The following is a 22,902-nucleotide window of genomic DNA, read 5'->3' on the forward strand; positions in this document are numbered from 1 at the left end:
GTTCTCTTTGTTGTCAATGGGACAATTCTTGGGTACTATATTGTTTCTCCAGAGTATTGCATTCATACATACTGCTTATAGACCATTGTTTTTTAATCACATACTGCTCCTGGTCCCTATTGATCCTTGGGTTTCCTTTATGTCTGTGTAACCACTTCAAAACACACACCCACATATGCACACCATGCATTTTCTTTTTCTTTGGCACTGTCCATATTTCGAAAGCTATCCTCCTCCTTCATAGCCTATCCCTTAGAAGTATAATTACAATTGACACATATGTAATCATTGCTCTGCACTTTTATGTTACAGTGACTGATACTCTCAGAAACACTCACAGTCTTCAGTCTCAGTTTAAAATCTCTCTATCATTCCAAGTCATGAACACACATACACACCCAGAACCCATACAAGGATCATATGAAAAATAAAAAACACAAATACTGAAATATATCAGGGAAAAGAAAACACTCCTAGCAGAGAGGGCCATAGACCATGCTACAAGGAATAAAATATGTAAAACGTAATAGGGAATGCATCACAGATATTAAATAAATTGAGGGTTCTTGCATACGTTTTTGAGAATAGGTCAGTGTTTCACTTTATAGTTAAGGGCATAAATATAGAGCCCAAGAAGGACACGTTCCAATGTTTTTATTAATTATTGCCAGTGCTCAACACCAGCAAAACCCTCCCTACTCAAAACCCTTGGGGACAGATTTTTCCCTGTGCCCCTTAGCACCCCCCTTCCTGCCAGCATGTGTGTGTTGTATTTAAAATACGGTGCACCATGGCGTAGGGTAGGGGGCAATGGGCGTCATTCAATCTGACGCTATTGATGTACTCTGCACGAGTAGTGCCAGAATGTTGGCGCTACTCCTGAAGAGTACATAGGGGCCCATTATTAATAATGGAAGTCCCCTTTTAACATTTGCTTTGAGCAGGCGTTAAAAGTGCCGGGGGAACACCTCCTTTGCATACATTATGCCTGGTGCAGGCATAATGTAGTGCAAAAGGTTACAGAGTGTCGCAATGCATGCATTGCACCACTCTGTAAATACGGCGCGGATATTTCGGCCACATTAGTGTCAAAAAAAATGACGCTAATGTTGCACAATGTGGCGCTAGGGTACTATAAATATGTCCCTTGGTGCTTTTGCGCTGTAGGAATACTTAGACAGCTAGAGGCTAAATGGAGAATAACTAACCTTCCCAGAAGTTTACGGAGCTCAAGCAAATATCTAGTAGACCTCTGAGTGACAGAAAGTGTATTATTTTTGAAAACAGCGACTGCAGAAAAGACACATCCTCCCTCACGAGTGAACTGAAATTGAGGAATAGCCGAGCACAGGAGGAGGAACTCAGAGCAAGTGAAGGAACACAGGAAGTTAACGTACTTTTCAGATAATAATGGACATTATTGTCCACAGTGCAATGCAATCAACACAGAAATTTAAAGAGGATATATTTGCTGACTGGAAGCCACTGAAGCTTAGCTAAGAGTGTTCTTACTGAGTAACTGCATTTAACACTAAGATGCAGCCAGTTCTGAACAGTCTGCAGATTAAACATCTGTTTTGGGAAGCCAAGATATATGGTACTGCTATAACCTAATCTGTATGCAACAGAGGTCTGATTATTCGTTTTCGTGCACTCAAACGTTATGAATGGGGGAATGTTTCCGATCGTTTTGAACATCAGTTATTATGTACAAGGTTGTATTTACTTAGGGCAAAGTAGAGCCCCTGACACCTCAGATTGCAAGATGGCAGACTGCCTGTTTCTGAAGTGAAATATTATTATTCATCTTCAAGGACAAGCTTATTTGAGCCAACCTACCAGGCACTTGATTGTTAACTGTAGCTTGCAAACTACCAGGCGCAGTAGGGAACATGCAGTTATATGTAGGGAGGAAGATTTTAAGCCTAATTCCAGTTTACACTTGTAGTCTGTAAAGTGGATTTTGGACGCTTTGATATGGTGTAATGTTGTGTTGTGTCCAAAACAAAACATGCCAGTATTTTGGGTTACCAAGTGGTGGTGGCACAAGAAGTCCAGTTTGGCAATCACAGCAATGGTCCAAGCGTGAGTTCACAGCGACCTCCAAAAAACTTGTCCTTAGGCTCCAAAAGAAGGATGTTGAAACAGTAAAATTTAATTTGCTTTGTATTGATCTTAAGCTACGTTTTGAGGCTGTGTCTGATAGTTGGTGATGCTGTATGTGTTTTATTTTAATTGAGCACAGCAAGGAGAATGCTAATACGCTGTTCTTTAGGGAAGGCCATGAACTATAGTCAGGTTCTATATTTCTAACAGAGCATCATTATGGCTACGATAAAAAGAAAACTTTGACACCATCTAGAAAGAATGACCTGCATACATTTGGCCGATCTGACATGTCAAAAGCTGCCAGGAGAAACAGTGGAGATGTGAATATTAGCACACAACTTGAAATTCTGATTTCTGCTTAAACTTGTGTTTGCACATGGGTTAGCAATAATCCCCAGTTTATTATCAGGTCTTAAAAATGCACCCTTTAAAGGGCTGGCTGGAGACAGCCTTTCTGTTTATGAAAGATCATGACAGAAAAAACAAGCAATGGTAAAGTCAGTATGTCTAGTCTTGGCAAGATAGTGTGATGGTTATCTTTTTATATTTTGTATTGCAAGCTAATGCAAAATAAATAAAAAAGAAGAAAAGGTTACATTTGGTGGCTATACGCTTAAAGTAAAAAAATTACATTTGGAACAAGGAAGTGTCTATTCACCCAGTTGCGGCCCAAATAGTACAACATCTCTGCTATTTACCTGGCAGCCAGCAAAATGGAACCTTATCTCTGCTGGTTAGCGAACCTTACACTAAAGAATAAATTTGATATACAATGTGACCAGTTGCCAGATAAATAGTATGAAGGAGGTCTTTATTTAGCTGGCCATAAAGAAAAACAGACTTCAGATGACAGTAGTATGGTGGCCATCTTGTAATTTGGGACACAATAGGTGTGAAGCATTTGAAAGTAAGGGCCAGATGTAGGAAACTCCCAAATTGCGACTTGCAATTTGCGAGTCCCTGCGACTCGCAAATTGCAAGTCGCAATTTGGGATGCAGAAAGGTGTCTCAGACACCTTCTGCGAGTCGCTATGGGGTCGCAAAGACCCACCTCATTAATATTAATGAGGTGGGTCGCAATTTGCGACCCCATAGCGACTCAGGGCACTCACGGGGATGGAGGCCTGCAGGGAACAGCAGACCTCCATGTCCGTGACTGCTTTTAAATAAAGCAGTGTTTTTTTTTTCAAAGTGCATCCCGTTTTCCTTAAAGGAAAACGAGCTGCACATTGAAAAATAAACCGAAACCTTTAGTTTCGATATTTTTCAGGGCAGGTAGTGGTCCATTGGACCACTGCCTGCTCTGAAAAATTATTTTGGGTCCAGTCACTAAGGGGAAGGGGTCCCATGGGGACCCCTTCCCGTTTGCGAGTGGGTTACCATCCACTTGAAGTGGATGGTAACTGCGAGTCCATTTGCGACCGCGATTGCATACCACTGCGACTCGCAAATAGGAAGGGAACACCCCTTCCTATTTGCGACTCGGAAATGCATTTTGCGAGTCGGTTCCGACTCGCAAAATACATTTCTACATACCAGATGGGGTTTAGCGACTCGCAAACGGCGTTTTTCGCCGTTTGCGAGTCGCTAAACCTTTCCTACATCTGGCCCTAAGTGCCTATACAAATGTACAATAGTTTGTAAAAAGCTAAGACAAAAGGCAGCAGCAGCAGCGCTCTACTCTGCCGAGCTTCGGGAGATACACAAATTTACACCCATTGCAAGGGGCTGAAAACATTTTTTTTAAAGCTCTGCCAAGATTGAGCTGAGTACCCCCTTATTGTCAGTTTATGCAGAGCTCAATTTTACCCCAGGATCAGAGATAGCAGCTGTTTGGCCAGTGCAATATTTGGTGAAGCTGGTTAGAAAACCAAAAGCAGCAATATATCTACGATCTTTGAAAGGTGCAACATCTCATAAGGGCTGTGGAAGGAACACCTAGCTGTTCCATGTTATGATCATTTGAATGAGCTACAGACGGGCTTCTTATGGACTGACTCAAGCAGAGTAAGGCAAGATACTGCAGATCTGATTAACCCCTCCACTGCCAGGCCTTTTCCCCCGATACCAGGCCTTTTTATTGCTATTTAGGGCAGTTCGCTCTTAGGCCCTCATAACTTTTTGTCCACATAAGCTACCCACTCCAAATGTGCGTCCTTTTTTCTAACATCCTAGGAATTCTAGAGGTACCCAGAGTTTGTGGGTTACCCTAGAGGAGACCAAGAAATTAGCCAAAATACAGCGCAAATTTCGTTTTTTGAAAGGAAATGAGGAAAAAGAGCTGCAGAAGGAAGCTTGTGTTTTTTCCCTAACAATGGCATTGACAACAAATTTGCTACAATCACTATCTCCCCAGCTTTCAGTAACAGGCAGACTTGAATCAGAAAACCACATTTTTCAACACAATTTTGGCATTTTACTGGGACATACCCCATTTTTACTATTTATTGTGCTTTCAGCTTCTTTCCAGTTAGTGCCAGAAATGGTTGTGAAGCCAATGCTGAATCCAGGACAACTAAACATTTTCGAAAAGTAGACAAAATTCTGAATTCAGCAAGGTGTCATTTGTGTAGATCCTTCAAGGTTTTTCTATAGAAAGTAACAGATAAAATAAAAAATATTGAAATTGAGGTGAAAAAAAGAGCCATTTCTGTTCACGTTTTCTTCTATAACTTTTTCCAGCTATGGCAGATTTTTAAAAGCAGTATACCATTATGTATGCTGGAGTCTTCTGGTTGCGGGGATATTTAGGGCTAGTAGGTCCATCAAGAACCCTAGTATCCAGAGCCAATAAATGAGCTTCACCTTGCAATGGGTTTTCATTATATACTGGGTATACAGCAATTCATTTGATGAAATATAAAGAGTGAAAAATAGGTATCAAGAAAACCTTTGTATTTCCAAAATGGGCACAAGATAAGGCGTTGCGAAGCAGTGGTTATTTGCACATCTCTGAACTCCGGGGTCCCCATACTAGAACGTGAATTACAGGGCATTTCTCAAATAGACATCTTTTTTACACACTGTCTTACATTTGGAAGGAAAAAATGTAGAGACAGACAAGGGGCAATGAGCTTCAGCCCGTCCTTTAGGGTGGAGCGGCCACCCCCCCCCACCTTTTGCCCCTCATGAAGAGTGTCTGTCAGGCTCAGCAAAGGTCAGCCTGACAGACACTCTTCATGTTCAGATCAGGCAGCCAGGAGCGAGACATGCACGATTTGCGCAGACTCCTGGTTGCCTGAGCTGAACTTTGCTGGGCTGAAGAGGTCACAGCTCCTATGGACGTGACCTCCTCAGCTCAGCAAAGGTACCTCAAGGCCCTTCCCCTCGGTGACGGGAAACGTCACTAATTGACTTCAACCTGGGCGCTTCAGGTTTATGCCCTGAAGCGCCCAGGGTAAGTGCCAATCAGTGACACTTAGTCACAGAGTAGGGGTCAGAAGTCTCACTGACCCCATCCCACTCTGTGACAAAGTTGGGACTGCTGCCTTTCCTCACTGGCTGACCGAAGGAAGGCAGCAGTCCCAACCTTCTTGGGACCTCTGAGCTGAAGGTAAGTGTGGGTGTGTTTTAAATGAATGTTTGGTGTGTGTGCGTGTATATTTGAATGTTGATGAGTGTTGTGAATGGATGTAGGTGCTTGTGTGAATGAATGTGAGTGTGCATGCCGCCTGCCCACCCCCCTCCTAAAATTACCGGCTGCCACTGGGCAATAACAATTGGTTCTTTTATTCTATGTTCCACCAAGTCTCCTGATAAAAATGGTACCTCGCTTGTGTGGGTAGGCCTAATGCCTGCGGCAGGAAACGCAACATGGACACATCACATTTTTACATTGAAATCTGATGTATTTTTTGGAAAGTGCCTAGCTGTGGATTTTGGCCTCTACCTCAGCCCTCACCTAGGGAAACCTACCAAACCTGTGCCTTTTTTAAAACAAGACACCTAGGGGAATTCAGGATAGGGTGACATGTGGTGCTTTCACCAGGTTCACCAGGTTCTGTTACCCAGAATCCTTTTCAAACCTCAAAATTTAGAAAACAAAACACTTTTTCCTCACATTTCAGAGATAGAAAGTTCTGGAATCTGAGAGGAGCCACAAATTTCCTTCCACCCAGCATTCCCCCAAGTCTCCCAATAAAAATGGTACCTCACGTGTGTAGGTAGGCCTAGTGCCCGTGACAGGAAATGCCCCAAACACAACATGGACACATCACATTTTCCCAAAGAAAACACACCTGTTTTTTGTAAAGTGCCTAGCTGTGGATTTTGGCCTCTAACTCATCCGGCACCTAGGAAAACCTAGAAAACCTTGACATTTCTGAAGCTAGACACCTAGAGGAACCCAGGATGGGGTAACTTGTGGCGCTCTCGCCAGGTTCTGTTACCCAGAATCCTTAGCAAACCTAAAAATTTGTACAAAAAAAACAAAAGTTTTTTCCTCACATTTCGGTGATATAAAGTTCTGGAATCTGAGAGGAGTCACAAATTTCCTTCCACCCAGAATTCCTCCAAATCGCCCGATAAAAATGGAACCTCACTAGTGTGGGTAGGCCCCTGCCCGCGACAGGAAATGCCCCAAAACACAACATGGTCACCTCACATTTTCCCAAAGAAAACGGACCTTTTTTTGCAAAGTGTCTAGCTGTGGATTTGGGCCTCTAGCTCATCCAGACACTTGGAAAACCTAACGAACCTGGACATTTCTGAAACCTATACACATAGGGAAACCCAGGATGGGGTAACTTGTGGCGTCTCACCAGGTTCTGTTACCCAGAATTCTTATCAAACCTTACAATTTGGCAAAAAAACACTTTTTCCTCATATTTTGGTGCTGAAATGTTCTGGAATCGGAGGGGAAACACAACTTTCCTTCCACCCAGCATTCCACCAGGTCTCCTGATAAAAATGGTACCTCTCTTGTGTAAGTAGGCCTAGTGCCTGTGACAAAAAATACCCCAAAACACTATGTGGACACATAAAAATTATCAAATACACAACTACCTGTTTTTGTGGGGAGCACCTGCGTTTTTGGTCCTGGGCTCAGCAGCCATCTAGGGAAACCTAGCAAACCAAGACATTTCTGAAAATAAGACACTCAAGAGAGTTCAGGGAGGTGTGACTTGCGTGGATCCCCCAGTGTTTTCTTACCCAGAATCCTCAGCAAACCTCAAATGTAGCTAAAAAATCACATACCACATTCCCGTGTGGGCTCACCGCACCGGCATAAATTTCTATTTTCCCCTCTGTAGGAGGCTGGCCTGGTTTGTAGTGGGCACCTTGGGTACTCACACCTTATACCAGGTCCTATTATCCCTTGTTAGTGAAGTAGTAGTGTTCCTGCAACTTAGTCTGATAGACATAGCTATAGCAGAGCAGCTTAGGCTGAGCTAGGAGACATGCAAAGCTTATGCAATACCACTTATAGTTACACAGCACTTATACACAAGTAAAGACAATACTCAGTGTTACCAAAAATAAAGGTATTTCATTTGGGTGACACAGTCCCAAAAATATCTTAGAGGCAATACTCCTTCTGGAGGTAAGTATTATACACAATATATACACTAGACACCAAAATAAGGTAAGTAATTAAATATAAGATAGTGCAAACAATAGGAAATGCTATAGAATGCAATGGGAGAAAATAGGTATAGGGGAAACACAAACCATATACTAAGAAAGTGGAATGCGAATCACGAATTCCCCCCAGACAAGTGTAGTGTGTGCAGGATCACTTGGAGAGTAGGAGTACAGTAAAGCTAAGTAAATTACCCCACCCCAGAGCCCAAAAAAGCAGGAGTAAAGTACTGCAAGTTTCTTTAGGACAACCTACACCTCGTGATTGGGATATTGTCTGCAGACAACAACTGCTGGATTCCTGGACCTGAAGACCTGCAAAAGAAGGGGACCAAGTCCAGAAGTCAAAAGAAGTTCCAGGATGGCAGGAGCCCCTGCCAACCCAGAAGAGGGTGCAAAAGAAGAGTCCCTGGTTGGAAGAAGACTGCAGGAATGCATGCTAGGAAGATGCCAGTGGGCTCCTGCGTGATGCAGAAGATGTCCCAGGACATGAAGATGAATGCAGATGTGATTTCATGTTTGAAGTTGCCAACAAGCCTTGGTTACGACAAATATGCAGTTTGCATTAAAATGGCACTGGCTGGACCCAGGAGTGACCTGGGGGCCTCAACCCTGTGTGAGGATGAATAGGGGGCTTTCAGCACTTTAGAGAGCCCTCAGGATGCCAGGCAGCACCCAAGGGAGTCCGAGGACACGGGGACATAGGAGGTGCAAAATGCGGTTGGTGCAGCACAACAAAGGAAGGTCCCACGCCACTGGAGAACAACTCAGTGAGTTGAGCATCACAGGATGGAGTGCTGGGGAACTGGGCCAGGCTGTACAGAAAGGAACTTTTCAAATAGTGCACAGAGGACTCAGGAGGTGAAGAAGACGCAGTACACAGGGGTACCGTTGCTCTCAGGAAAGGCAAGGTCTTACCTCCTCCAAATTCCATCAGCAGGACCTCAGGACAGTCTATATTGATGGGGTCTACCCGCTCTATCCTTAGGAGCATGCTCGTCACTGTGAAAGAAGTCCAAGGGTACTGGTCATCGTTTTGGAAGATGCCTGCAGGAGAGTGACTCCGCCACCCCACGGGAGATTTCTTTGGTCCTTCTGGTGCAGTATGAAGACAGGAGTCCCCAGAGTGTGCCCGCCATGGAAACTGTTACAGTTGCTGGCTGGAGCTGAAGTTGCAGAGGAAAACTATCCCTTGTGGATACTTTGTTTCTGTTACAGAGGTTCCTGGAGCAGGCTGGGGTTTATCCGAGGTCAGAAGATGAAGTAGTAGTTGCAGATGATTCCTGTAGGAAAATTACAAGCAGAATCTGAAGAGAACCCACAGGAAATACCCTAAATAGCCCTGAAAGGGGGATTGGCTACCTTATCAGGTAAGGACCTATCAGTAGGGGCCTCTGACGTCACCTGCTGGCACTGGCCACTCAGGGCGCTCCAGAGTGCCCCCACAACTTGCAAAGCTAGATGGCTGAAGTCTGTGACACACTGGAGGAGGTCTGGGCACCACCTCTAGGGTGGTGATGGACAGGAGAGTGGTCACTCCCCTTTCCTGTGTCCAGTTTCACGCCAGAGCAGGGGAGAAGGGGCCTCTTATCCGTTGTAGACTGGTTTATGCAAGGAGGGCACCATCTGTGCCCTTCAAAGCATTTCGAGAGGCTGGGGGAAGTTATCCCTCACCAGCCTGTAACACCTATTTCCAAAGGGAGAGGGTGTAACACTCGGCTCTCAGAGGAAATGCTTTGTTCTGCCTTTCTAGGACTGAGCTGCTCAGACCCCAGGAGGGCAGAAGCGTGTCTGTGAGGTGGCACTAGCTGTAGCTACAGTGCAAGCCTCATAGAACTGATTTGGCAGTACTGGGGGTCTATAGTAGAGCCCCCAGGATGCATGGATTTGGCTCCCCAATACCAGATTATGGATAGGGGGACAATTCCATGATCTTAGACAGGTTACATGGCCATATTCAGAGTTACCATTGTGAAGCTACATATAGGTCTTGACCTATATGTAGTGCACATGTGTAATGGGGAAATGGCCCTGACTATGTGGGAGCACCTTGGCTAGTGCAAGGGTGCCCTCACACTTAGTAACTTTGCACCTAACCTTCAGCAGGTGATGGTTAGACATATCGGTGACTTATAAGTTACTTAAGTGCAGTGAAAATGGCTGTGAAACAACGTGTGCGTTATTTCACACAGGCTGGAATGGCAGGCCTGTGGAAGGGTTTTTCTGAGGTCCCTATGGGTGGAAAAAAGAAATGCTGCAGCCCATATGGATCTTCTGGAAGGAACCCCAATTGCCCTGGGTATCTAGGTAACACATACTAGGGACTTATAAGGGGGTTCCAGTGTGCCAACTGAAATTGGTAAATGAAGTCACTAGCCTATAGTGACAAATTTAGAAGCAGAGAGAGCATAAGCACTGAAGTTCTGGTTAGCAGATCCTCAGTGACACAGTCAAGCATTATTCAGACGCACACATTAGGCCATAAACTATGAGCACTGGGGTCCTGACCAGCAGGATCCTAGTGCGACTGGCAAAAACATACTGACATCCAGATAAGAATGCGGGTAACATGCCAAGGAAGATGGTACTTTCCTACACCCTCAGTCTGCCGATAAACAACCTCACTTGTATAGGTGGGCCAAATGCCTGTGACAGGGAAAAGCCAAAAACATGTCAAAATTGAGGGGGAACCAAAGTTGGTCCAAAAGGGCAGTGTAGGGGGCTGGCCTGGATTATAGCGGGTACCTGATGGTACTTACACCTTGTGCCAGGTCCAGTTATCCCTTATTAGTAGATTAGTAGTGTTCTAGCAGCTTAGGCTAATAGAGGTAGCTATAGAAGAGCAGCTTAGGCTGAACTAGGAGACATACAAAGCTCCTACTATACCACGTATATCATCTAGCATTATATCATAAGAATCACAATACTCAGAATTACTAAAAATAAAGGTACTTTATTTTAGTGACAATGTGCCAAAAATATCTCAGAGGATATACTCCCTTAGGAGGTAAGTAAAATATACAAAATATTCACACAAACCAAAATCAGGTAAGTAAACAGTTAGAAAAGTAGTGCAAACACTATAGAATACAATAGGATGTAGAAGGCATAGGACAACACAAACCATATACTAAGAAAGTGGAATGTGAACCACTTAGGGACCCCCGTGGCCTAGTGTAGTGTGTAGAGGGTCACTGGGAGTGTAAGAAAACACTAAGGGTGTCCAAGATACCCCACCCCAAGACCCTGAAAAGTAGGGGTGAAGTGATACTACTTCCCCAGAAACACACTACAGACGTGATAGGAGATTCTGCAAAAACCACAACAGACTGCAAAGCACTGAAGATGGATTCCTGGACTTGAGGACCTGTAAAGGAAGGGGACCAAGTCCAAGTGTCACAAAAGTGTCCAGGGGGGCAGGAGCCCACTAAACCCCAGATGAAGGTGCAAAATGGCTGCCTCAAGTTGGAAGACGCTGAAGATTCAGCAACAACGTAAGGTGCCAGGAACTTCTCCATTGTGCACAAGATGTCCCATGGAGTGCTGGAGGAGGCAGAGCTGTTTCTCTGGAGAAAGACAGCAAAAAAGCCTTGCTAGCTGCAAAGGTCACGGGTAAAGATACAGGGTGCTGCCCGGGCTCAGGAGGGACCAGGAGGTTGCCACTTGGAAGAGGAGACAGAGGGGGCCCTCAGCAATACAGAGAACCCATGCACAAGAAGGCAGCTCCCAAATAAGTACTTGAACACAGGTTCAGGAAAACTGAGCACGCGGTCATCTCAGCACTACAAAGGAGGGTCCCACGAAGCCGATGGTCAACTCAGCGAGTTGACCAATGCAGGACAGAGTGCTGGGGTCCTGGGCTAGGCTGTGCACAACGGATTCCTTGCAAAAGTGCACAGAAGCCCTAGCAGATGAAGTTCACACAGTGCACAGGATTACGGTCTGGAGAGGGGAGGCAAGGACTTACCTCCTCCAAATTTGGACAGTTGGACCACTGGACAGTCTGGATCACTGGGGTCTGCCACTTCTGTTCCAGGGGCCACGCTCATCAGGATGAGAGGGATCCCAGGGGACCGGTGATGCTGAAATTTGGTGCCTGCTGGAGCAGTGTTAAGATTTCATCGACCCACAGGAGATTTCTTCTTGGCTTCCAGTGCAGGGTGAAGACAGACAGCTCCCAGACCATGCACCACCAGGAAACAGTCGAGAAAGCCGGCAGGATTAGGCGCTACAATGTTGCTGGTAGTCTTCTTGCTACTTTGTTGCAGTCTTGCAGGTGTCCTGGAGTAGTCAGCAGTCGATCCTTGGCAGAAATCGAAGAGGGAGATGCAGAGGAACTCTGGTGAATTCTTTCAAATCGTTATCTGAGGAAAAGGCCACTGGAGAGACCCTAAAAGTCCTCAGAGGAGGATTGGCCCCCTAGTGAGGTAAGCACCTATTAGGAGGGGTCTCTGACATCACCTGCTGGCACTTGCCACTCAGAGGCCTCCATTGTGCCCTCACACCTCTGGATTCAAGATGGCAGAGGTCTGGGACACAATGGAGGAGCTCTGGGCACCACCTCTGGGGTGGTGATGGACAGGGGAGTGGTCACTCCCCTTCCCATCGTCCAGTTTCGTGCCAGAGCAGGGACTGGGGGTTCCCTGAACCGGTGTAGACTGGCTTATGCAAGGAGGGCACCATCTGTGCCCTTCAAAGCATTTCCAGAGGCTGGGAGAGGCTACTCCTCTCCTGCCCTTAACACATATTTCCAAAGGGAGAGGGTGTAACACCCTCTCTCAGAGGAAATCCTTTGTTCTGCCTTTCTGGGACTGGGCTGCCAAGACCCCATGAGGGCAGAAGCCTGTCTGTGGGTTGGCAGCAGCGGTAGCTGCAGTGAAAACCCTAGAGAGCTGGTTTGGCAGTACCCGGGGTCCATGGTGGAGCCCCGGGTATGCACGGGATTGGCACCTCAATACCAGATTTGGCATGGGGGGACAATTCCATGATCTTAGACATGTTACATGGCCATATTCAGAGTTACCATTATGAAGCTACATATAGGTATTGACCGATATGTAGTGCACGCGTGTAATGGTGTCCCCGCACTCACAAAGTCCACGGAAATTGTCCTGAACTATGTGGGGGCACCTTGGCTAGTGCCAGGGTGCCCTCACACTTAGTAACTTTGCACCTAACCTTCACCAGGTGAGGGTTAAACATATAGGTGACTTATAAGTTACTTAAGTGCAGTGTAAAATGGCTGTGAAATAACATGGACATTATTTCACTCAGGCTGCAGTGGCAGTCCTGTGTAAGATTTGTCTGAACTCCCTATGGGTGGCGAAAGAAATGCTCCAACCCATAGGGATCTCCTGGAGCCCCAATACCCTGCGTTCCTAGGTACCATATACTAGGGAATTATAAGGGTGTGCCAGTGTGCCAATTAGAATTGGTGAAAATGGTCACTAGCCTATAGTGACAAATGGAAAGGCAGAGAGAGCATAAGCACTGAGGTTCTGATTAGCAGAGCCTCAGTGACACAGGTAGTCACTACACAGGGACACACATTCAGGCCAGTAACTATGAGCAATGGGGTCCTGGGTAGCAGGATCCCAGTGAGACAGGCAAAAACAAACTGACATACATGTAAAAATGGGGGTAACATGCCAGGCAAGATGGTACTTTCCTTCCAGAAGTTTCAGAAAAAATGTTTTTAGGCTGACAAGTGGGGCAAACTTTTTATTGGTATAGATCCGACAATGATGGGTGATAGGAATTTGCAAATTCTGAAGGTTCCATCACAAAAATGTGGGGAAAATGTGTGATTTCACGCAAAGTTGGAGGTTTGCAGGGCATTGTGGGTAAGAAAATGGTGCGGGGCGCATGTGAAGCACATCACCCTGAACTCACCCAGATGTTTAGTTTTTAGATGTTTCTAGACCTTGTAGATTTTTCTACATGGCAGCGTCCCAAAGTCCCATAAGGGCAGCCCTCACCATTCCAAGTTGGACGATGTTGAGAGTTAGCCAAGCTCAAAGTCCCAAATGGAAAACCAAAATCCAAAATAAACAAATTTCCTCTTACTTGCCATTGGGATAAGATGTTTTAGTGAGCTGAAAGACTGTTACCCCCTTCAGTTGGGGTGGGGGCATAACCATGCCCATACTGGTTGGTAGCTGTTAGAAATGGTGTCTTTGGTTGACAGTCAGGTTACCCCCTGTTCAAGCAAGGACCCTCACTCTAGTCAGGGTAAAAGAGAATCACCCTCAGCTAACCCCTGCTTACCCCCTTGGTAGCTTGGCAGAGCAGTAGGCTTAACTTCAGAGTGCTAGGTGTAAAGTATTTGTACGAACACACACAGTAACTTAATGAAAACACTACAAAATGACACAACACCAGTCTAGAAAATAGGAAATATTTATCTAAACAAAACAAGACCAAAACGACAAACATCCGACATACACAAGTCAAGTTATGAATTTTTAAAGATTAAACTCAAAAATAGCGCTTAGAAACACAAAATGCTTCAATGAGGTGTTAACACAGCGTCATCACGGAGTCCTTCCCAACAAGCCGACACCAGCAGCGCCGGACACGGAGTTGCGTAGACCCCCAAGTACAGTACCTTTGGTGAAGAGTAAAAACAAGTCGATGCATGAAGTCGGGGATCCTGGCGTCTGTGTGAAACGTTGAATCCGCACACTTCGAGTGGCGTCGGTCAGGTCGTGGTGAGGCGACTTCCACGGAGTCGCAAACTTTAGCGGGCTGCAGGGACATCGGGCCTGCGAAGGTTGACGCCTTCCAGCGAAGATCACGGATTCGATTGCATGCAGCGCCACCAGATTCAGCAGCGGCGTCGGTCCGAAGTCGTCCGAAGTCGATGTCCTTGGATTTCCACCAGCTTTCCTTTCAAGGGCCCAGGGACTGGATAGAGCACCACTTGTCTGAGCAGGAGTCTCTCCAGAGACTCCAGGTGCTGGCAGAGAGAAGTATTTGGTTTCCCTGAGACTTCAAACAACAGGAGGCAAGCTCTAAATCAAGCTCCTGGAGATTTCTTCACAAAATGGAAGGCACACAAAGTCCAGTCTTTGCCCTCTTACTCTGGCAGAAGCAGCAACTGCAGGATAGCTCCACAAAACACAGTCACAGGTAGGGCAGCACTTCTCCTCAGCTCTTCAGCTCTTCTCCAGGCAGAGGTTCCTCTTGATGTCCAGAAGTGATCTAAAGTCTGTGGTTTTGGGTGCCCTTCTTATACCCAATTTCTCCTTTGAAGTAGGCCTACTTCAAAGTGAAGTCTCTTTTGAACGTGAAATCCTGCCATTCCCAGGCCAGGCCCCAGACACTCACCAGTGGGTTTGAGACGGCATTGTGTGAGGACAGGCACAGCCCTTTCAGGTGTAAGGGACCACTCCCCCCCTCCCTCCTAGCACAGATGGCTCATCAGGAAATGCAGACTACACCCCAGCTCCCTTTGTGTCACTGTCTAGTGTGAGGTGCAACCAGCCCAACTGTCAAACTGACCAAGACAGGGAATCCACAAACAGGCAGAGTCACAGAAATGGTATAATCAAGAAAATGCTCACTTTCTAACTCCACATGTCCATTCGCTCCCAAATGGAATCTACACTTTAATCGGTTTTAAAGGTAGCCCCCATGTTAACCTATGAGAGGGACAGGCCTTGCAACAGTCAAAAACGAATTTAGCAATATTTCACTGTCAGGACATATAAAACACATTACTATATGTCCCACCTTAACCATACACTGCACCCTGCCCTTGGGGCTACCTAGGGCCTACCTTAGGGGTGCCTTACATGTAAGAAAAGGGAAGGTTTAGGCCCGGCAAGTGGCTACACTTGCCAAGTCGAATTTACAGTTAAAAGTGCAGACACAGACACTGCAATGGCAGGTCTGAGATATGATTACAGAACTACTTATGTGGATGGCACAACCAGTGCTGCAGGCCCACTAGTAGCATTTGATTTACAGGCCCTGGCACCTCTAGTGCACTTTACTAGGGACTTACTAGTAAATCAAATATGCCAATCATGAATAAACCAATTACATACAATTTTACACAGAGAGCATATGCACTTTAGCACTGGTTAGCAGTGGTAAAGTGCTCAGAGTTCAAAAGCCAACAGCAACAGGTCAGAACAAATAGGAGGCAGGAGGCAAAAATATTGCGGATGACCCTGCATAAGAAAAAAAGTCCAACAGTAGCCACCACTCCATAATTATTATTTTTTTTTTATTCCCTGGCATCTAGTAGGCTTTCTTCATCCCTGGGGAGTGGATCAGGGGTAATTACCCCATCTGCGCACCGCTGGACAGAACAACTTTGTCCCCATTTATTTGGGGTAGTGGTATGGACATACCCCCACCCGCTGTTTTTGAAAAAGAAATTCTTCCCTGGTGACTGGTGGGCTTTCTGCCCCCCTTGGGGACAGATAGGCCATACAAAAATAGGCTGATCTGAAATGGCCAACAGTAATGTGCCCCCATGGGGAGCGACCCATGCCCAAGGGGCTGCTCCCCGAAACAAAACACACGCACACCAATCCCTGGTTCCTAAGTAATTTCTGCCACCCCTCAGGGCAGATCGGCCTAATAGAAATAGGCCAAGCCGCTCCAAAGTGGGGCAGATATGGCCTAAAATATATTTGCCCCCAAGGGAACGACCCTTGCCCAAGGGTCCTGTGCTGCTGGGACTGTCGTTTATGCTTCCATGCACATGCAATTTTAGAAGGATGCTGCTTCTGCCTTATTTATTGTATGGCTACCTTACCTGATTGATTTGGCCTGGATCATCTAATATGGTTGCTATCCCATTGGTTGTGCCTCCTGGTATGTTTTTATGTAGTTTTATTCTTTTAATGTTTCTACACCCGACTACCGCTAGGAGGATGTTGGATTATAATTTCAAACCCCATAGGCACTGTTGACCTGAATTGATGGTTAATGACTTGTTAGTTAGTCTGTATTTTATTTTATTTTCGTATTCTGTATCTTGCGTTGAGGTATTTATTGCCTTCAATGTTGAGGCCATGTGGAGGGCTTTAGCGCTCTGTGGTCTCCAGCTAACGCTCACTTGTGCACGCACTTTAACACAGCCACACTGTGCTGATGCATCAATTGACTGTTTTTATCTGAGCAGTACTTTTGAGGTGCTCCTCGCTTCTGTGTTCCCAGTTTATCCTCTCTTGTCTATGTTTTATTGTGATATTGTTCGCAGCTGTTGAGAATACAGGTTTCAGCGCTAATGTTCTGTATGCCAACATGCTATTGATTGCACTATGAATGGTTTAAGTATTTATGAATTATGCTTTTAATTGAAATTTTTATTTATTGTAAGGCTGATACAAAAAACAATTATATATATAGCTAAGTGCATGAATTTAAATGACATATTTACAGATGAAAAAATGTCAAATCAATTTTTTATTTATGTTATTTCAATATTCAAATAAATCATGTAGAAATGAAACTGCTTCAGGACATGGCACACAAATAGTTTGTGCTTCTATCAGGAAGTGTTTGGCATTCAGCAAAGAATACTCAGTATGGTTTTAAAGAATGTTACATAAATGCGTTATTCACTAATGAGAATACTTTTTTAGTGTTTATGATGCTCCTTCTGATTATTTGTAATGGCTGAGCTATTTTTGGCTTCTCGTGAAAAAGCTTGTGCTAGCTATAGGCTTCTGTTTATGGGGTATTGTGTAGGGGTGGGCAGTGAGCTCCACTCTGCTGGCAGAGTTAATGGAGTTTTTGGCACTCGGCGCTCGACTTGGAGCATGGAGTTCAGCAAAACTACTCTGCTAACCCAGCAGCTGTGTGGAGCTCACTGGTGTGTATGCTGTGCTGCCACTGTGTGGCCCATAGCCGGGCTGCACCTTACACTCTGCTCAAAATGACTACATTTGCCCCAGGACAGGCAAGGAGACCCCTAGCTAATGCTTTGCATTCTTCTGGTCGGCGTGGAGCTGCTGCAAGCTGCTGCTGAGGGGATGCACTGGCACCAGCTTCGGATCCCAGCCTCCCTCATTTCACTGTCCTCAGCAGCCCAGGAGCAGATGGCAGAGAGCCAGGTTGCTGGCAAAGGAACCCTGGACCTAGACTGCATTCAGAACCTCGCTTTGCTTTCTCGTCTATATGCACATGTGGCAGGCACTGGACATGGACAGGATTTGCATATGAAGGTGATCTATGCTTGGAAAAAAAGGAAACTTTCAGTCAGAATTCCATTTGTAAATAACCAGTCTCCCCAGAGTCCCTGGGAAAGGAAGTGGTGTTATGGGGTACAGTGCTGAGGCCAGCAGGGAGAGATAGAGACTGGGGGATCATCAGCTGCTGATTGGTAGTCCAGCAGTCCCCACCACATGGAGATTTGGGCAGCCTAAGCGATTGCCTTACAGCCAGTGGCAATCATGGGTTGGCACATTGTGAAAATACGATTCTGCTGATGGTGAGCTGGTTTGCTACTGCTGGAGCTGAGCCCTAAAGAAAGGGTGTTCTGAGCATGTGTGTAAGTGAAGAGAAAGTGATTGAAAGGCTGATGCAAGACATGGGGTGTGCTTGGACCTCCATAGCAAGTTTGTGAAGGAGGGCAGTTGGTGAAGGGAAGTGTGTAGGTGTGGTTGAGAGCAGCAGGCTCCATGCCGGTGCGCTCTGTCAGCACAAGAGGCCTGAAAAAGCAACTTTCTCTCCCTACGGCCATAGATACCACCCTGAATGCACCTGATCTTGGAAGCAAAGCAAGGTTGGGCCTGGTTAGTACTTGGACGGGAGACCACCTGGTAAAATCCAGGTGCTGTAGGCATTTTGTCTAACACCAAAATACAAATGGCCCCTAACTTTCCAAAGGAAAATTGAGAATTGGTCTGCACTTTACACTCAGCCTAAAGTGAAGACAACATTTGCCGTATGACAGACAAAGGGATCCCTAGCTAAGGCTTTGCTTTCTGTTGGTTGGTGTATAGCTGCTGCAAGCTGCTGCTGAGGGGCTCACCAGTGCCACCTCTGGGTCCAGACCTCCCTCCTTTCACTGTCCTCAGCAGCCAGGGAACAGGAGGCAGAGAGCTAAGCCGCTTGCAGTGGTGACCCTGGTCCCAGACAGCATCCAGGACCTCGTTTTGCTTTATCTTCTATGTACACACGGGGGCTGGCACTGGGCATGGACAGGATTTTCAAATGAGGGGGTCTGTGGGTGTGTTCGGAAAAAAGGAAACAGGCAGAGCTCCACGGGAAAGAGAGACAGGTTCTTTCTTTTCTGTGGACCTCTGACTGCAAGATTCATTTTTTCCAAGCAGAGCCCTCCCCTGCCAAATATGCAAATAAATAATATCCAGACCCAATGCCCCCATCCCCATGCCCATAGACGAGAAACTGAGACAAGGGTCTCATCTATGGGCACAGTGGGCGAGGGCACTAGACCCGAACATTATTTATTTGCATATGTCATGTAGGGCAGGTGGCTTACCGCCACACATGGAATTATTCAGAGTTTTGCAGAGTTTTTAGCTAACTTTGTAGAATTTAGTGGAGTTGAACTCCGTGAACTCCTCTCACCCTCAGTATTGTGATTCTTAGTATTTCAAATCCGGAAACATAGCAGCAGTCATTAAGCAGCAGCAAACAGGAAATGCAGACAGATATGTGGTATCTGGGCCCCAGCAGCAGGGACACATACAGTTGGAAATTGGTATTTGGGGTGCCACAGTGCTTTGGGGAACTTGCAAGAGCTACATTATGTAAGACACCGTCATGGGGTTTCTGTAGCAAGAGGAAGTGAAATCAGGAGACGGGTAAGTAGTGCTTCTGGTTAATTCACAGACGTTCACTCTGCTACTTGTGAATAAACACATTTTTTCATACTATTCACTGAACAGAGTAGGTTTGGGGCATTGATGCTTATTGGTCCCATGTCACAAGTAGCCCCCTCAGCCAGGCTGTCCCTGACTGAAATCATTGTGAAGGGGTGCCTGGGAAAGGAGTAGTAGTAAGAGGAGGAGGAGGAGTATGAGAAGTAAGTGAACCACTAGGAGGGCTAGGAAAACCAGATCCATGAGGGCCAGAACAAGAAGAATCAGGCCCAGGAGACCTAAGCTATGAGGATCAGGGTTACCAATGCCAGAGGGGGCCAGGAACAAATAGTCTTGAGGAACAGGACAATAAATAACAAGGGTACCAGGGCCAGGGCTAGAAGGATCAGGAGGGCCAGGTGGATGTGAAACAGTGGGACCCAATAGACAGGGACCTGAAGGAACAGAAGGCCCAGAAGTAGAAGGAGAAGGAACTGAATGCACTGGACCATAACAACAAGGAGGACTATGAGGGCCTGTGCGCATCAACCAGGACCAGAGGCATGAGGACAACCAGAGTAAGGAGTCGCTGATCCAAGTAGACAGACCAAAGAGAGCCAGTACCAGGAAACCAGCAGAGAGAAGGATGGGAGGCAGGAGGGCGAAGACCACAGACATTAGAGCAAGGAGGACCAAGGGGACAGAAGCAAAAGGGTTATGGCCAGGAAGACCACAACCAGAACAACCAGGGTTAGCAGGACCTGGAGACCCTAGTCTTGAATTACCAAGAGTTATAAAGGACAAGGAAGTCTAGTTCCATTGGGACCAGGATCAGAAGACCCAGGAGTGTCGGACTCAGGGGAATTTTAAACCACTGTGACAAAAACTACATGAACTAGGGTGACAAAGAACAATGGAACAAGGAAAACCAGTGCCAGAGGGATGAGGAAGCCTGACCCCATATGACCACTAATATCAGGAAAATAATAGAGGGGCCCATGGTCAGGTGAACAGGAAAAAGGTAGAATAGCAAACCAGGAGACCAGAAGGACTAGTAAGAATAGAATGGGATAGGCAGATCAGGGACTAGGAGGGCTAGGGAAACTAATGCCAGTTGAACTAGTACCAGAAGAACCGATAAATGACGGCCAGACAAAGTAGTACCAGAAGTAAGAGCAGGGCTAAATGAACCTAGGTAACCAGGATCAGAAGGATTAAGTACAGGAAAACGAGGAGACAGATAAACCAGGGGAACGTGACCAGGAGCACTGATGGACGAGAATTATGTGAGGAGGATGAAAAGGTCCAGACAGGAAGCCAGTAAAGCAGGAGACCCAGTATCCAAATGGCTAGGGGCAAGACTATAAGGGAATGATGACAGTCAAACCAGGACCAGAAAGTACAGGGCTAGAAAGTTCCTAGCATGAACCGGAGGTTAATTAACATCAGAAATTGGAAACGCTAGGATGATCTATGACAGGGCAAGTTAGTCCAGAGCCATGCGGGCAAGGAGCAAGAGGACAAGGGCCAGGAAGATCAGGACCAGATTGAGTAGGACGTAGAAGATCAGGACCTGAAGGGCAATGAGCAGTATGTCCACGATGCAAGGAAAAGCAGGACAGGGATTAGGAAGACCATGGGGGAAGACCCAAGGGTACCTAGAAGACTATAGCAAGTGAACTAGTTAAACTTAAAGGATCATGACCAGGAGGACCGGAAACAGGGCTACGAGTGTCATGAAGATTAGAACCTAGGGGACCAGTTCTCAGTTTAGCAAGTGAGACAGAACAGTCATTACAAGTCGCATAATAAGGGTGAGGATGTTTTGAAGTAAGAAGGACAACCATCCTCTGGAAGCCCAAGTAGAATTGACAATGGTGGGCAGGAAAATCCAGGACCACAATGAACAGGCTCAGGAGGACCTGAACAAGGAGAACCTGGATCAAGAGGACATTAATCAATGGCTGTCTTACCAGTAGGGCTAACTGGATAAGGAACAGATCCAGGAGTACAAGTCCAATCTAAAGCAGGAGGACAAATACTAACACTGCCAGGACACAAGAAGCAAAATGGACCTGGACCTCCTGTACCAGACCTAAGAGGGTGACAGTGAAGAGAAACAGGAGAAGGTGACTAGAACCAAGGGAACCACAAAAGAACAGGGCCAATTGGTCCAAGACTGTGGAACCCAGGAAGGGCCATGATGACCAGAAGGAAACATTTATGATAACAAGCACAATAGGACAAGAAGAACCAGGAAAACCAGGACCAATGAGACCAAGACTATGATAGCAGGTGGGTCAGGTCCAGGAGACCTAGGTGCAGGAGAATCAAACCTAAAAGGAACAGGATCAAGAGGATCATGAAAAATTGGCACAGAATCCTGAGAAGGATAAGGACTAAGAAAAACAAGAGCAGCATGACCTTGACCAGGAGTGCCAGGTAGCTGAGACCAGTTTCACAGGCAGCCATAGTGAGAAGGATAAGTTCTAAGAGGACCAGGAAACAAAGGAACAAGGGGACCAGGAACATCAGGGCAAAGAGGATCAGGACCTTGAGTATTAGGGCCAAGGGGACCAGGGTGAGGAGGTAAAGGATGATCAGGACAAGAAACATCAGGGACAGGATGATCACAGCCTGGAGGTCCAGACCACAGAGTGAGGAATGGGAGGTGCAGGAAGATGAGCAACAGGATGGCCAGGCCCATTAGGCCTAGATAAAGGATGACCATGATGAGTTTGTGTAGCGTGTTGGCTTGGCGTAATGGACGTTATAACAGATTGAGTATCAGGCAATGGACTTAACCTACTTCGTGATGACTTTTGGATGTGAATTGGAACATTACACTCATGTATGACGAACTTGGGAGTTGTGACAAGAGAAATTAAAACGAAATTTGCCCTTGAACAATTTGGAAAAGATTCATAATATTTCATTTCAACACTTTGTTGTAGATGAATGCTTGAGAGTTATAACGCAGGCTGCTTCAATGTAATGTTAGTGATAACCATGGTTATCGTGTAGGGCTTTAGTGGGGGTGTAGCTCTCCTTTAGCAGCAGCGTTACCATACGTTAGATTTAATATTAGTGGGATATAGAGCGCCAAGTACTCTACATCACCCCCCTTTTAGTTGGATTCACTTTAGGAGTAGGCAGCCATATACCCACGTATCTCACACTAAAGTTGTTAAAGAATTTGAGACACTACCTACTGGATGGATAGGGAGAAGATAGCAGAAGAAATATTTAGAAATCTTGATAGTGGACATACAGCATATCAAGTAACAGGCAGTGGAAACTGGAGGACCAAGGAGGGTCTAAAGGATAAGTTTATACGACTTGAGAAACTAAAGAAAAATGAAATGTCGAGGTGGTGGGATGCAGTCACACTTAGACAATATATAAAGTTAGATAGAATACCTAGAGG

Source organism: Pleurodeles waltl, chromosome 7 (assembly GCF_031143425.1).
Source record: "Pleurodeles waltl isolate 20211129_DDA chromosome 7, aPleWal1.hap1.20221129, whole genome shotgun sequence".
In the NCBI taxonomy this organism is placed as follows: Eukaryota; Metazoa; Chordata; class Amphibia; order Caudata; family Salamandridae; genus Pleurodeles; species Pleurodeles waltl.